The following is a 17,911-nucleotide window of genomic DNA, read 5'->3' on the forward strand; positions in this document are numbered from 1 at the left end:
ATCCAATTTCTCTAAATTAATAGGTTACATAATTCATGGCATATAAGCTAGCATTGTAACAGAAACGTTTATAAGTGTAAACAGCTAAATTTATTCAACAAACATTAGTCTGGCTAATGCAGAAAATCCTACTGAAAGACATGGTTAAAACCTTGGTCACCTAGCCTAAAGCTTGTGTTTCAACAACTTTGCTAACTTGATTGCCAATAATAAGTTAAGGCCTCCATCCGCAATCTAGAGAATTATACCAGGTTTTTTTTCTAGCCATTTTACTATTTATAAGGAGTCTGGTCAAATTGGGATTTTTTAATTGATAAGTGTCAAATTTGGGCATTTTTATTGACAAAAAGGACCAAATTGGGATTTTTATAAAAAAATATTGACACAACAGTTTTTTTCCCGGCCATTTTGAATAAAAATCATAAATTATAGTTACATATTTGTTAATCATAAAAATCATAATATAGTCCGTTGGCTTTGGGATCAGGTCCGTTTTAGGGCCTTTTTTACATAGCAGAAAACCCATTGTATACCCTTATGTACCGACAACTTGCTTTGCTAACAACACTTATGAAGTACAGAAGCCATTTTGGAAAACAGAGAAATGTTGCGATACCTGACTTCATGTACATCTCGGTAATAGGTAAAAATTTGAAGTGGATCCCATTGTCTAAAATCCCACAGTTTTTTTACTCATGGCTGAGAATACAGTACTATTTTATACGCTACACTTTAATAATCACTATTGCACAACAAGTAATGAAACCAAAATTATTCCTGGTATAGGTGGGGCACTTTTCCTTACACTAAGTGTCGATTTCAATTACCATTAGGAAGAGAGCTTATGGATGAGAATACATTCATGCCAAGTATTACAAATACATTTGAGATTGCAGAGTTCTTGTTCTATATTAAGTGTAACCTAAAATACTGTGTTGAATACATGCAGAAACACAGATAGCAGTATCATAAATTTGCCCCCCCCCCCCCCAGGAAGTCATATTTAATTGAATATTAAAGTTATTAGCTGAGCAGGAGATCGGTTAGTTGTGTAATCACGTTGCTTTTACTGTGTTTTAACAAATCCAGTTGCATTTTGTCTGCAACTGCATGGGAACATGTGTTTTCGATGAAAAAGGTCACGTCCAGTGTTCCACTTTCTTTCCAGTGTTTCTTTCAGCAATAGGCATACTGGTCATGTACGTAATTCCGGCCACTTTTGGGACTATTTAAGAAAACTCTTTAGTGTTAGGCAACTGCTTGAAACTAAACTTCACATATATAATCCTGGGTTCAAAACTCACCTAGCATGAAAATTTAAATAGAATTAGATCGGTGAATGTTACTTAATGAACAGAAAATGATGACATGTAAACTATCCTTTTTCGTAGGTTAAATGTACCTAAAAAATCGGCCACTTTTCAGTTTGATCTGCAGATAAAATTACAAAGCAATATCTTTAGACAATTGTCCTCAATTTCTGAGTATTAATCAATGTTTATACTATTAAAATTGTTGACTTGAAATTTAAAATAAATGCGAAATTATTATACCAGTTACTCCCCCTACCTATTGTAATAAATATAAACAATGGGAAACTGCTATTTCAATAAAAATATTTGTTTTTTAATGGGTTTAATCAATTTTTTCAAACAAAGCTAAAAAAGTGAACACATTTTGTTTAAAAAGTTTACTTCAGTGTTGATTATTAGTAAACGCTTACATATAATTTTAAACATGTAATCTAGTAATATTCTTATCAAGGGAGGTAATTCATTTATTAAAAATTTATATTTATGTTCTGATTTATATGTTTTGAATATATTTTTTTGTACAATTAATCGGTAAAACTTTATTTAAAGTTTATTAGATAAAATAAAAATAATTTTGTCAAATATATTTGTTTCTTATATGAATATAATTGTTGCAACTAATCATGACATCACTTTCCCCACGAGCCAAATATTTCCTGCTATATTAGTGACATTTTAACACAAAAGTTTACAGTGATATGGTTCTTACATTTCCAAAATATTGAGAGTAGGGATGGTTTTCATGTTGATTTGTCTAAATAAAAACAAAATATGTGCGTTAAGATCATGGAAATGATTTTACACAGGTGGCCGATTTTTTACGTACAGGCCGGAATTACGTACATGACCAGTATAGACTATAGTGCGTTTCATACCTTGTGTATATATATAATACGAGGGTTATTTTTTTAAACTGTGTATTTTTGTGAAAATTCGTTGTTGAAAAGTCAAATCATACACAATAGGTGTAAATTTATCAATCTGGAAACCCTGTGGTAAGCTCGGGGGTAGGGTATATTTACGAGACTGCTGCCTGTGTGCAGAAACACATGCATTGTCATGTTCTGGCGAAAAACTTTAACACACCACATTTTCAGCGTTTTCAGTGCCTAAACAGTCAACTTTGACTGTTTGGTACTCTTAAATGGTGCTATTAATCTTTTTAATTAGTGAAAATGTCTAATAAACAATTGTGCTCCAAATAACGGACATCAGAATTCAGATTATCGGTCCCATTATGGCGAATAGCTCTGTTTATTACAGAATAAAACCTCGAACAGCTTGATAGATTACACTCAGTCTCAACGAAGAATGAGAAAGCTTTTCCTACCTTTTCTCCAAATCCTTCCGAGCAAGTCTAACACATTTATAATGCACTTTCCTTCTTTCTAACTGGCAACCATTTTCTAAGATGAACTAAGCCACAAACAGCTGATCAAAGACCATGACCTTCCGATTTTCAGAGGGAGTGAACCAAGCCGAGCGTTTTGATTGGTGGAAAACTCAGGTGATGTCACCAAAATCTTCATAAATTACCCTAAATGTGAGTTACCGGCTGTTTCTGTAACAAAGAGGCGAAACTATTTTTCGAAATTTTGCAAAACTACAGCCTGTCAGTAGCAAGTTTCTTCTTCATCAAATGCATTTACAATGTATCAAGTTGGTGCAATAAAGTGTTCATTCAAGATAATGTGTAAAACGTTTTAAAAAAGCTCAAAACGCCACAAATGGGTCACCGACTTTATTTCCAAAAATAGATCATGCAATCAGGGGAGATCACTCTAGAAATAATTATCAGGCTACAAACAACTAGAAACTCGTACCGAAACATGTTAACACAACAGCTAACGAGCGTTATTACGGCAGAATTTATTGAAAACTGTCAAACCAAAGACTATTCGTTAATATTTATATTTGGTAGAAGCTCACACGAGCAAAGTATGCTTATGAAAAAGTCGTTAACTCATCATAAGGTAGAAGGTCAAATAACGCAGTATTTTTTTCAACTGATCAATTGCTTTGTTAAATACTGCTTATACTCAATGACTTATTTTTTTTCGGAAATATTTACGGTATCAGGCTGGTGACCATGATTCCATGAGTCAAAGGTAACACCATGAATAAGAAAAAATCAAGTACATGTCTGTGTTATTTACCAACGTGTATATCAATATATTAAAATATACCGTGGATTTTACATATATTATGAAATCATACATCGCAACGCACGTAATTAAGTTAAGTAAATTAAATGTCATAATGCATGTCTTGAATTGCCGCGATGGACGTCCAAAGCAATATAAATTACATTGTAAAGACCACACTCGAACGTTAAAGGTCTACTCTTGCTGTCCGGCTAGCGCAGTGTCCGGCTAGCGCTGTGGTTGGTACACTCGTTTGTCACCTGATGACCCGGGTTCAATTCCCATTCCCGACAGCATGTGATTTTGGTTGGCGGTCACCATACCGGACAGGTGGGTTTCCTCCGGGTACTCCGTCTTCCCCCCACAACACAAGGCCACACCAAATTGAAAATCATTCAGTAACAACGAAATAGTTGGAAATTGCAGTTACAATTCAAAAATCGTCCCAACTTAGTTTAGACCTATTTATTTTAGCTCAATTGCATAGAAAGGCTATGGTTCTTTGAAACGCTCTCGAGTCCGTTTCCTGGAACTAGAGCCAGTACTTGGTGTCTATGGGGGAAATATAAAGAACGCTCCCACAGTGGGAATCGAACCCGTGACACCCCGATCGCTTGGCGGACACCATATTCACTACACCACTGCGGCTAAGATCGTCACAATTTGTGTGAGTCTAGTTAGTTAATTCGGTACAAGTGCTGGGGCACATTCCGGGTCCGCACATACTGGAGCCTCTTGCTCGGAAAAGCACCTCATAAACCTCGAAATACGATCACACATACACAGGTCTACTCAATATAGTTATACGATAAATGCGAGCTTGTAAAAATAAAATGCATTGTACCAAATAAGAAAGCACAAATTAAGTCACTAAAACGTTAACAATGTAGAATCTTTAATTGTATACAGACATTACAGGTGTTTGAAATTGAAAAACAGCGCGCGCACGTGAACCTTTATGTAATAATTATTTCATTCACCGTATTAAGGGCTTTTAATTTTATTCCAGAAAAAAATCAACTTAAGCATTCGTATTTTGAAATATATTTTGAATATAATCACATGATCATTCCTAGAAAATGCCATCATAAGCAATACCGTTGCAACTTGACGCTGAATAATCCTACAGGAAAGAAGCCCACCGATTTACTCACATGTGTCCGTTTTCCGCGTCGACACGTCTTTAAGACAGTTTCGCATTTTTTGTCCCAAACTCGTGCTGAACTTTTATGGCATCGTTTACTAGCTTACTATTTTCTTTACACAACTTTAAAATCTGGCCATGTATAAAGATAAACGCTTTATAGATTCGTATCAGTTAAGTCCGAATGCCGCTCGGACACTGACCCTTGTCCCACTGCTGTAATACTTCTTCCAATAATTTCACATGTTTTCCATCTCAGATTGTCCGCTTTGAACGGTTATGTAAACACTATTCGCACATTACTTCTGTTACAACCGGGTCGCACCTGCGCTAGAGGTAAATGTCCGTGCTTTGACCGTCTCGTTCAAGCACGAATCTCGATCAAGGATAGTTGGATACTGTTTGCAAAATAGTTAAATTACGCAGTTTGCAAAAGTTAAAGAGTGAAATCTTTAACAAGAAGACGCAATTACCGGGGATGCATTAAGATAATATGAATCGACTTTTGATAAAAACTGGACAAATCTACCATAAATATTGAAAGTACAATGTAATATACGGGTACTTTTGAGCAGCGTTCTGGCAAAACTGGGCTGATTGCATCTCAACGAAAACCAATCTAGGCGGAAAGTGTCGTCCCTGATTAGCCGATCCGGACTGCACAGGCTTATCTGCGACTACATTTTACGCACATTCATTAAGCACAGATTTCACAGAACGCGGCTAATCTTATAGAATATAGGCACCACAATCGGTCGATAGTCGACATCGGATCTAATATAGGCACCACAATCGGTCGATAAGTCGACATCGGATTTAATATAGGCACCACAATCGGTCGATAAGTCGACATCGGATTTAATATAGGCATCACAATCGGTCGATAGACGATATCCGATCACTCTCGGCATGTATTAATAATGAAACATTATCCAGGTTCGCATTTAGATGACTTTCAAGTAGATATTAATTTGAGTAACAGCTTTATAATAATAACGACCGAGAGACCACATCGAACCTAAACATATAATAATTTTTAAGTCCAAACACCAAACACATCAATATAAAGAGTCTATGCAGTTAAGATTGAAACAAACAAGTGGATCGTTGCTATAGCACCCCCTCTCCCAGCGCCCCAATGTTTTTTTTAAGAAAACAACAAACACACACACAACAACAATATCAAGGTTGATATTCAAAATCGAAATTAAAGCTTCAGTTGAACTGAAGTGAAAATTAAACAACGTATTTTCTTTGTGAAATCTAATGTGTGTATGCTTCTAAAACGGTGCAGCAATAACCACTGAAGTAATATTTGAGCCGTGCTCTGTGAAAAGGGGTTTAATGAATGTGCGTTAAGTGTCGTCCTATATTAGCCTGTGAAGTCCGCACAGGCTAATCACGATAAACTAGATTTTTAATAAGAAGAGACTTCCTTTATACAGACAAAACAATAAAAGCGGAAAGTGTCGTCCCTGATTAGCCAGTGCGGATTGCACAGGCTAATCTGGGACGACAATTTATGCAAATGCATTAAACACCCTTTTCACAGAGCACGGCTCATTTATTTGTGCAAGGCAAAACAAAACAAACAAGAAATAGATACATGCTTGAGGAATTTTATACATTTAAGGTATGTCCTTTTGTTTTCCCGACGGAGCATTGAGAATTCGGCCTAGAACCCCACCTTATCGACATAAGCATCGCTGTGGGAAAACGGAGCTTAGTGCATGTGCCTAAAGTGCCCTAACTTTCTGCCGATACTATAGTTTCATTTAGATTTATTTTCTTTAAACGGATATTAATTAAAATCGAAAAGTGTTTTACTTGATAAGCATGCGGGGACTGCAAGGCTTATCTGGGACGACCCTTTACCACGTGCTTAAAGCTCCGATTTCCTCAGAGTGAGGATCATTTTGTATCTAACGTGGCGCTTAACGCGTCCCGTTTATTTAAGGTAGTCGCTTTGTGATATAGAAACTTGCACGAATCGCGGCAAACTATTGGTTATCTGCACGCCCAGATTCGCGACAGATTGCATGTTGACTAACATTCTTCTATGCACGTACCGCACGAAAGTACCGAGCGGTTTCTCACATTGTTTTTACGCGAGAACAGATTACGCCCCGTGCTGTTATTATTATACTCTTTGCACCAGATGTCGCCCGAAAAATCACAAATTTGTGTTCGTTTCACAGCATACATAACAAAATTCCGGATGCACCTGTAGAGTACACACTCGAAGGGAATCTTCAATGGGGCAATCGCGCGCTTTCCAACTGTGAAGAATATATGTAATTGTTTATATAAAACTTATTTGTTTCAGTTCTACACAAACCTATTGCTTGTGAAAACTTCGGCAGCTATTTAAAGCAGTTTCTTTTTTTTTTTAATACGAGTTTCGTAATGATCACAATATTGTTTTTATTACACAAATGGCATCGTATATAAACATAAATTCATTGAATTCAACAAAATAGCAAGACACTCACATGAACATCTAACTTTTGATAATTAGAGCGATATAAACATTCAAGTAGAAATATTAGGAGTTGTCGAATTTTCTGTTTGTTTCTATCTTACAGTCACTTACGTTCGCGAACATCCGACCAACCATTTTAATGAACACCCAAGTGTTGTTGTCTGCTTACGTTCGAAATATTTTGCTTAATTTAGACATTTCTCTGGAATCCTAATGCAACATACGGCCTTCCACTGAAACCGATACTATGAGGCCTTGATTGTTGTGAAGTGGAAACTTCAACCCACTTTTTTCTACACTGTCGACTCCATCAAAATGCAAAAAATACGTACCACCAAAATAGTGCACGCGCCCCGACGCTCAACTGTCTTTCTTATCGCGATGAGCGATAAGTTTTGTAAATGATTTGACCATATTCTTTCAAAGTCAAGAGATTTTTAAATGCAACAGATAACTTCACCCTTGGATAGCCATATTGAAGCAGGCTGGCTGCGGGGACCGACACCTTCCGCATGAGCACGTTCGTTCGGGAAACAACCCTTACATATTGCAATCTCTTCAAAATTATACATGTATATGATTGTTTCATTATAGATGCATTGGTTAAGCAGATTAAGATATAATAAGCAACAGAATAAATGTATCTGTAATAATCCCCTGGGGTTGTTGTTCATCGAATATAACAAAAACCTAATGTATATTTGATATATCATTTCCATATTGATTGTATTCTTATTGTTGTTGGTATCTACTAGTAGGTTAACCCTTAAAAACAATCATTTGTAAATGCCTAATATTTAACAATCGTTATTACCACTAATTTATAGCAAGAACCTGCCCGTGCTCTGTGCCTTGTTACTTCTAGTTGTTGTAGTATGAAAATAATAATAATTTTTATAAGCGACCCAGACGCTTGTTTATAATCTAATTTGAATATGTATTGTATATGTAATAACATGTCATGCTATACTTGTTATTATGAATATATACGTTTGAAGAAGTTCAAAACCTCTCCGCATTGCGCAATTGCCTTAACGAATTAGAAATCCACTCTGACCTTGAAATTCTAGCATTAAGGATGTGATCAGTTTGACATATTTCTGTATTGCAAGAATGTTGTGATAAATCGAATTAACATGTATATGTTTTAAGAATCGAACAGACCCGATACGAGATGATTTGCCACGCGAAAAAAAAACACATACAACAACAGCATAACAAAACAAACGCACACTAGACCAGATACGTGTCACAAACTTCAGATACGTGTCACAATACTCAAACATGAAGATACTACTTACAGCTCTAAGGTTTGATGTTAATGAAATTTAAAACAATCACTCACCATTCCAAAACAGTCAGATAATGCAAGATTTGATCATATATATGTACATTTTTGTGCAATAGTTGCCCGTGATACAAATGGTATGCAATCGTACTTAAAACTGAAGTTATATACCGATAGGACCCCCTTTGTGTTCAGACAAAGCCATGGGAAGTTGTTTAGGGCAGTGACCTTTGAACGTTTTTGAATTTTAAAATTTTATAACACAAACAACTTCGTGAGGTCACAACAAAGTGATCAGTTGTTCCACGGATTTTAGTGAAATCCATCAAAATAAAAATAAATGATGTTTATTTAATAAATTATATTTTATATTTAATATAATCAAAGTCGAGAGAAGAGCGCAAAATATAACACATATTTTGTCCATATATATTTTTTGATGTCTGCCAAACACGGTAAAACACATACAAAGCTGTACATAAGGCAATAATGAACTCCTATTACAATGATATTGCCCAGTGTTTTTCATTGACTTTTGTTATATATTGATAAAAAATACAAATGACCTGTTCAAATGTGTAGCGTCTAGTGTCACTTATGTATACAAAAATACAGAGAATACAGTTTAAAGATGGATCTATGTATTTCTGAAAAAAAACTGACGTTTAATCCATTTATGCCTATTGGACTCTCCCATCCTTCTAAATTGGATCAATTTATTTCCAAAATTAGGGATGTCTAGTATATTTATTTCTATATTTAAAATATTTCTTACAGAAATTCGTTTAAGCAAACAGCGCAGACCCAGATGAGACGCCGCATCATGCGGCGTCTCTTCTGGGTCTACGCTGTTTGCCAATGCCTTTTTTTTCTAGACGCTAGGCATACATGGGTTAATACCAAAATCATAATGAAAGCAATTTCATTTCATTGCTGGTACTTGAGAACTAAAGATTCCTTTTTAAAGAGATTTGTACTAGATTAAAACTAATTCTAATTTCTATGCAGCTCGTAATGTAGAATATGATTCTTAAGCATTATACGGGCAATAAACCTGCATTTTAAAAGATATGCTATAAAGATTAAACTTTATTATATGCAGCGAGCCGTATTAACTAGATACGCCTGTCGCGGTTTTATTGGCAATTTGACAATTTAACACAACAAACGATTTCCCTGTTCACCTGCATCAAAGTGTTATGAATAGTAAATTATTAATGTTTCGTTTTCACATTAACTCATTATGCCTTATGTTGCGAGAGCATTTACATGTATTACCTACATACGTAAACCCTGGACTTTTCTAAATTGTCATGTACATATTCTTGTGTTTCTGGTTTAAGGCGTTAGTAAGCATCGCTTTAATGCAATTTTCGTTGTTTATCTCAATGTTTTTGAGCTTCGAAAAGGGAAACCGGGCTAAATGCGTATGAGTGTCGTCCCAGATTGACCTTGCGGCCTGTGCATACTTATCAGGGACGACATTTTCCGCTTGTATTGTATTTTTCGCTGAAAGAATTTTCTTAGCGAAAATCCTGTTAAGGCGAAGAGTGTCGTTCCTGAATAACCTGTGCGGACTTCACAGGCTAATCTGGGACGACACCCTACGCATATGCATAATACCAGGCTTTCCCCGAGAGAGGGTCTGTTTTCACAAAATGAAACCGTAAAAGCAAGTCACACGGTTTAGAAGACATGGATCGGAATTTACTAAATTTGATAAAAACAACAACAACAAAACAAAAAACAATGTATCATGCTATATGATAGAAAGAAGTGATATTATGGTTTGGAAACATCCATATTATGATGATGACTTAAGCCTGGTTTTGAAGACAGCTGGTATTTGTTTTTAACCAAACGGATCTCCGTAATCATACCCCAATTAACCCATTTAAGCCTAGTGGACTCTCCCATCATTCTAAATGGGATCAATGTATTTCCAAAATTAGGGATGTCTAGTAAATTTATTTCTATATTTAGAATATTTATAACAGAAATTCCTTTAAGTAAACAGCGCAGATGCGGCGTCTCATATGGGTTTACGCTGTTTGCCAAGGTCTTTTTTCTAGGCGTTCTAGGCATAAATGGTTTAAAATATAATTAATCAGATTACTTAAAATATGATGATGTCAAACGTTTATAGTTTTACACTTCTGCCCTATCACGCCGGGTATGCGAATACTTCGTTGACGGATGGCACTTCACTAACAGAGAACAACAAACGCCAAGCGCGAGAGGTAAGTTCCTCTGTTTTATTTAAAGTTATATCCTAAAGATTAGTTTTTAAGACAAGACACATGGTCGAGTTGATAAATGGTGTATCCTTTTGTATTGGGAATACACAATTTTACGGATGAATGGTACAGTTTTTCCCAAAAAATAGAAAATTCGATCGGAAAACAGCATAAACTGGATGAACAGTAAACATTTTAACAAAATAAAACTACTTAGAATTATTGCAAGAAATTGTTTGCTATTCCAGCATGTAGAGTAATCACTGTGCTTCAAATACTGAAATTTTGATAGTATTCAATGAAATATAAACAAAGATAGTGCATGTTGTAATAGGTGGCATACATAAAGTTGCAGGCACTTTGTTTACCGATAAAGGGCACTTCAGATTACGGAGACTTTCAACAAAGCGGGCACTCTAATAACTGAGTTTTATCTTCTACCTTAAATGCATTTATTTATATTATGGCTATTCATACGAAACTTTTTGAAAATATATTTTTCAAAAATAACATTACTATTAATTTATACTATGTTTATTATAATTGCAATTTTCAAATGAGATAATATTTGTTATTAAATAAATGTGTACATAACACACACAAACAAACACACACACACATACATGTTTATATATACATATATATATATAAGCCTCGCTCTGTAAAAAAGGGGTTTAATGCATGGGCGTAAAGTATCGTTCCAGATTAGCCTGCACATTTTCCATCTGCACTTGGTTTACCGATCATCTAAAAAACAATGGCACTTCGTTTCCCGACATCTAGACACTTTTTTCCAGATATAGCACACTCGTATTTTTTGAATCAAAAATGCAGAATTCGCTGTGGAATACTGTTAAAGTAAGCAGGCAATACATAAAAATGTATGTACTTAGTACGCAAATAAAAAACGAACTACCGAAGCATGTTCTTATCCCTTTGAAATATGATTATGATTTGGTTTAAATGTGAAAGATAAATGTTAAACAAATTGGATATGTCTAATGAGTAAAATCTATATGACCATATATTTTAAATTACGTTCTAAACGGTTGATCTAAAGCATTTATCTTTATGTCCAAATGAAGGTACTAAGGCTATTTACTTATATATTAGATAGCATGTCATGAATAATCACTCTGCTTAAACTGCCTCTCAGAGATTAATATCAGCAGCGATGCAGGTCCGAACTTCTATTGGAACTTTTTGGCTCAATGCCAGTAAACGAAAATAGCAATAAAAGAACGGGCGGGGTCGATTTAACACACGACAGTGGTGTAAAAAGTTATGCATATCCGTCTTTGTTTTTAATATAATCAGCGACGACACTTTCCGCCTAAACTGGATTTTCGTCAAGAAGAGTCTGCCTCTAAAAGAAAAGTACAATAACGGCGCAAAGTGTCGTCCCTGATAAGCCTGTGTGTATTTCACAGGCTTATCTGGAACGATACTTTACGCCCATGCATTAAACCCCTTTTTTACAAAGCGAGGCTTATATATATGTATATATAAACATGTATGTGTGTGTGTGTTTGTTTGTGTGTGTTATGTACACATTTATTTAATAACAAATATTATCTCATTTGAAAATTGCAATTAGAATAAACATAGTATAAATTAATAGTAATGTTATTTTTGAAAAATATATTTTCAAAATGTTTCGTATGAATAGCCATAATATAAATAAATGAATTTAAGGTAGAAGATAAAACTCAGTTATTAGAGTGCCCGCTTTGTTGAAAGTCTCCGTAATCTGAAGTGCCCTTTATCGGCCAACAAAGTGCCTGCAACTTTATGTATGCCACCTATTACAACATGCACTATCTTTGTTTATATTTCATTGAATACTATCAAAATTTCAGTATTTGAAGCACAGTGATTACTCTACATGCTGGAATAGCAAACAATTTCTTGCAATAATTCTAAGTAGTTTTATTTTGTTAAAATGTTTACTGTTCATCCAGTTTATGCTGTTTTCCGATCGAATTTTCTATTTTTTTGGGAAAAACTGTACCATTCTTCCGTAAAATTGTGTATTCCCAATACACAAGGATACACCATTTATCAACTCGACCATGTGTCTTGTCTTAAAAACTAATCTTTAGGATATAACTTTAAATAAAACAGAGGAACTTACCTCTCGCGCTTGGCGTTTGTTGTTCTCTGTTAGTGAAGTGCCATCCGTCAACGAAGTATTCGCATACCCGGCGTGCTATAGCACTAGCATGAACAGTTGTCAGAAAAAATGTTTTTTTTAACTGACTTCTTTTTTCTGCCTGGTCGATAAGTTAAAATATATTGTGGCAACAGAACATAGAACCATATTGACTATTGACATGTGGGCATTGATAATTTGCATAAAAATTAAGCTGCAGTTGCCATGTTTTTTTGTGTTTTTTTTTTAACGCTGAAAACAGAGCTTGTGCGGTTTACTAAAATATAAATAGAAATAAATGCTTTAAATATTAAAAACGATTGTATTTTCATAAAAAGAAATAGATATTTGATTAATTCATCTGATCTGGGACGGCACTAAACGTACATGCACTAAGCTCCGTTTTCTCAGAGTGCGGGTCTTATGAGACGCGTTCTGAGAAAACTGGACTTAATGCGTGTGCGTAAAGTGTCATCCCAGATTAGAATGTGCAATCCGCACAGGCTAACCAGGGACGACACTTTCCGCTTTTATGACATTTTTCGTTTAAATGAAGTCTCTTAGCAAAAAATCCAATTTAAGCGGAAAGTTTCGTCCCTGATTAGCCTGTGCGGACTGCACAGGCTAATCTGGGACGACACTAAACGCACATGCACTAAGCTCCGTTTTCTCATGTACATCATATGTACATGGTCATAAATGTTCACCCGAAACATCAATCACTTAAATTTCCACCATCTTAGCAATTTTGCTCATTAAGTTAACACTATTTTTTGCTAGAACTTAAACTATGTTTTACAACACTTATTTATCTTATGACACTTCAAGCTGGTAAAAATGAGTAAAGGAAATGTTTCTATATTTATATTCTAAATTTTCTATATACTGAGTATAGAAATATTTTTCCATTATAATAAGTTTAAATCTTTTGGTTCTTGGTTAAAACGCGATCATTTTTGGGACGCTGATTCTAATCGATAAAGGATGTTCAAGTCTTGTTCACCAGTTTCCGATAGCTAATTATTCATTTTGTTATGAGAATTTAAGAAATATATACTATATCAAACGTATTTCACAACTAATATATGCATCGAAAACACACCCGATAACACCGACCGATATGACTTAACTCGTTATCGATTAATTATAATAAACAGAAAGGTTGTCGTGCATCTAATGTTGCTCAGATCCGAGAATCACAAGTCGTTTAACAGTACAGAGTAAACTACAATCAAAGCTGTTGACAAATGGATATTTCAACGATTAATATGAGTAATAGGGTATGGTAAACACAATGTCGAATTTATATACTAGAACACAATGTGCGGTTAAGGACAAAAGTGGTCGGAAACGAATATTTTGATCCTTTCGATGAACCGATAAGAGATACAGCGGATGACGAACTATTTTTAGACACGAACAGCTGATCTTAATAAAGAAAATTACTATTTGTGAATTTTAGTGCTTGGATTTGTGAGCAGTCATTTAAAGGTAAATTTTATTGTTTATACTTGCATTACAAATTACAACATTGTCGTTCTCGGTACACGCATAAGGTCAAGTATATTTAATTGTATACATGTTCATTGTTTACTCACCCAACCTAGTTAACCACAACATAACATGCACGTGTGGATATTCTAACCAGTATTTAATTGATTTAATTCCTTTTAAAAACCCTTTTTATAAACCAATAACGGAACGCTTACTTCGCAGTAAACTTTAGATTGTATGTTTTAAATTTCCTGCTCTATCGATTAGTACCATGTAGTTTCTAGAAGAATAAGTCATCCGGTAAAATCTAGTTTCACTCTGCTAATAATGTATGCGAATTGCTCCATGGACAAAACGTTCACGTGTTCAGCGCGTGTAGCGTTAAAATGCATGTAAACCTTCTTTGCAATCTGCATCATCAAGGAGAGAAACGTACATGTATCATGTGCAATTACCGGAACGAATTAGAAATCCACTCCGACTTTGAAATTTGCGTTAAAGGGGCCGTCCAACAGGTTTTGGCATGTATTAAAGCTTGTCATTTACTGCTTTAAATGCTTTATATTGATAAATTTAAACATTTGAACTAGAAAGATTGATGTGCTTCAGTTGAGCAATATGTTCCATGAGCGTTAAGGTGGATAACACTTCTGCGGTCAATCGGGACTCCTCGGACAATTCCGCCATAACGGCGATCGTCTCTCGGGTGTATTTGGTGGAAGGATATGTCTAACGCCTCTAGGCGGAAGATATTACACCGAAAATATAGTTCGGGTTACACACAAACAAATTTGCACTAAATCAACCGATAATATAGATATATAAGGACCAATATCTTTAAGGAGTAATATAATAGTAAATTTATTAATGTTATTGTTTAAAATTAGATATTATTGCATGCAAAATATTCAAATTTTAATAAATTTTAAGAAAGCCAATTAGTTGTTTATTGAAGTGAAAACAACAACATTATTCAAACTTAAAAGAATCAGTATTTCTTAAATTATATTCATTGCAACATTGCTGATGTTCGGCTGCAGGCGACAAACTTTGAGATTTAATCAATATGTTTATGTTCTATACCATTAACAATCGTACAACACTGTACAGTGGTACAGAGAAAACTCTTCGGTGTAATATAAGGAATAGTAAACTCCACATTGGTCCCAATGGCATTATAGTGACCAGCCAGGCAGTCACAAACTGTATATGGACCATAGCCATACGGCCCTCAGTGGGGCTATTATCAGTATTTAGACACCTGAAAGATTTCATGGAATGGAATGAGTGGGGCTTGATTGAATTTGAAAAACGATTCTTTCTGTGCATTTGATGATGGCAACCCTACAGTACTTCTTGCAGATATTGTTTATATTTTATCCTAGGCATTTTAATTCCAGATGTTGTTATCCCGGCCAGGCAACTAGCTTTTCAAAGCCTTAAATAATCCAGTGCCATAAAAATTAGGGACAGTGTAACAATGTTCAGTTTGGTAATATTAATATATTAAAGAATAACTTTGCCCTTGGAAATGAACTCAATTCAGAATGGCCCCTCAAAATAAGACATACTGTATTGGAAATGTTAAAACTGAGCAGTGGTGTTGTTAAAATTTATATTATTTATCTTTTAAGAAACTTTAAGAAACATATCACAGGCATGCCCATGGTTTTGGGTCGGTACCCATAAGATGGGAAACAAAAACACTAAATATGGTCGACAGTGCAGGCAACAATTGTAAAAAGATATTTTCCATCCCTGACTGCCATTACTGACATGAAGTAATTTAACTGTAATATGTCTGGAAACAGTGTCAGTCACACTTTTCTAAATATTGATTTATTCATGCATATGTATATATATGTCATACAAGTACAGATCATACAATACAGTCAATTTACAACATTTAACAATTGGAAAACAATTATCACAGGTTTTGGATCACAATGCAGTGATAGATCACATTTTGAATATCACAGTCAAAGTTAATCAGTTAAATTCAGTTACAAGTAACTAGTCAGTGTATTTAGCAGAGATCTGAAATAACAAGTAGTTACAAGATTTGAAATCAAGACATGATATATATATACCACATGATGTCCCATGAAAGTTTTGCAACTTATTTCCAATAGGGTCCTATATATGGGTGGCAAATGTACACAAATGGTGGCATTAATACACATAAACATATCATTCATTTAAACTTGAGACTATAGTCTTGAGATCAAATAGTAAATAGCATATATTATAAGAGAGCACTGGTTATACTATTATCTTGTTATCACATTTAGATGTATGTTTTCATGTAACATATTCGGGCCTACAGCTCAAAAAATGCTAGCTATGCCCCTGAAGAATCTTATTCTTGAGTTCACCTTTTTAATAATATTATTAACAATAGATGTAGCAGAAAGATCAGTGTCGAATATTGAACCAAGGTGTTCAACAGATGATTGAGAAACAATAGTGTGATCATTACATTTTACAGTAAAAATATGAAGTTAAGATAATTTCCTTTTGGAACCAAACACTATACATTCAGTTTTTCCAAGGTGTAAAGACAGTGTTGTTATCCACTAACCATTTAATACAATTTTCAAGTTCTTTACAAAAATCACTACTGATGATACTAGGATCTTTGTAAAAATAAAGGATGACACTTTTATCAGCATATAGAATAAGTTTACATAAATACAATAATCAAAAATCACTAATATCCTATATCAGTGTTAAGGCATTATGAAATGGAAATGGGTGTGACAAGTAACAAGAACCCTACACATTTACATCACAAAACATCTGATATCTACAATTACTGGATATAATATATATATGTTGAAAGTTAATATAAAGAGGGCAATACGAAAAAATGTACAAAAGTAGTAATAAAGACAAAACAACCAGTTTACAATGTTAAGATTTATGCAGTTGTTGGCAATAAGAAAACAATTACCATTCTTAACTTTGAATTTTTCAAGTGTAAATACATGTATGTAAATCAGAACACAAGAATTTGTTTCCCGGTCACTTTGAGCAATATAAGTGCCCAATGTTTACACTCAGTGAATTTGTAAAACCAACTTATATGTGCGAACTGTCTGTCCGAAAACTTAAACATTTCCTATAACTTTTGCAATATTGAAAGTAGCAACTTGGTATTTGGTATACATGTGTATCTCATGGAGCTGCACATTATGAGTACTGAAAGGTCAAGGTCATCCTTAAAGGTCAAATATATGGCTTCAAAGCAGCACAATAGGGGGCATTATGTTTCTGACAAACACATCTCTTATTTTTACATGAAAAACCACAGACATTGTTGGAATTTGCCACATATTAGGCATTGTGTATACATTTTTAAACTCAATTTTCCACACAATGAAACAACTTTTTAAAAAGGCACCAACAAATGTTCCTCCATCCCCTTTGCACGCTAAACAAAGAATCAGTTTTTAGCTCCACTGGCCAAATTTGTTCAAATTATGCCCCTGGGTCAAATTTGACCCTGCCCCGAGGGTCACAAAATTGAACATATGCTTATATAAGGCCTATTTTGTGAAAACTTTAAAAACTTCTTGTCCATAACTGTATGGAACAGGGCTACCAAATTTAGTATGAAGTGACATGTAATAGTTCTCTTCTTAATTTGTTCAAAGA

The 17,911-nt window shown here is 34.6% G+C and overlaps 2 protein-coding genes across 51 annotated transcripts in view; one reads left to right on the forward strand and one right to left on the reverse strand.

The window, feature by feature from the left end:
- The window catches only part of LOC127867778 (uncharacterized), a 29,985-nt gene extending 27,198 nt beyond the window's left edge, over positions 1-2,787 (reverse strand). The window contains exon 1 of the mRNA XM_052409209.1: positions 2,644-2,787. The gene's annotated coding sequence lies outside the window, so the exon portion shown is untranslated. The remainder of the gene's footprint in view (positions 1-2,643) is intronic.
- Positions 2,788-14,101: 11,314 nt separating this feature from the next.
- LOC127867773 (monocarboxylate transporter 14-like) overlaps positions 14,102-17,911 on the forward strand; it is a 53,425-nt gene continuing 49,615 nt past the window's right edge. For all 50 annotated transcript variants that reach the window (XM_052409165.1, XM_052409177.1, XM_052409158.1 and 47 more), the window contains exon 1: positions 14,102-14,251. The gene's annotated coding sequence lies outside the window, so the exon portion shown is untranslated. The remainder of the gene's footprint in view (positions 14,252-17,911) is intronic.

This window comes from Dreissena polymorpha, chromosome 2 (genome assembly GCF_020536995.1).
Source record: "Dreissena polymorpha isolate Duluth1 chromosome 2, UMN_Dpol_1.0, whole genome shotgun sequence".
Taxonomy (NCBI): domain Eukaryota; kingdom Metazoa; phylum Mollusca; class Bivalvia; order Myida; family Dreissenidae; genus Dreissena; species Dreissena polymorpha.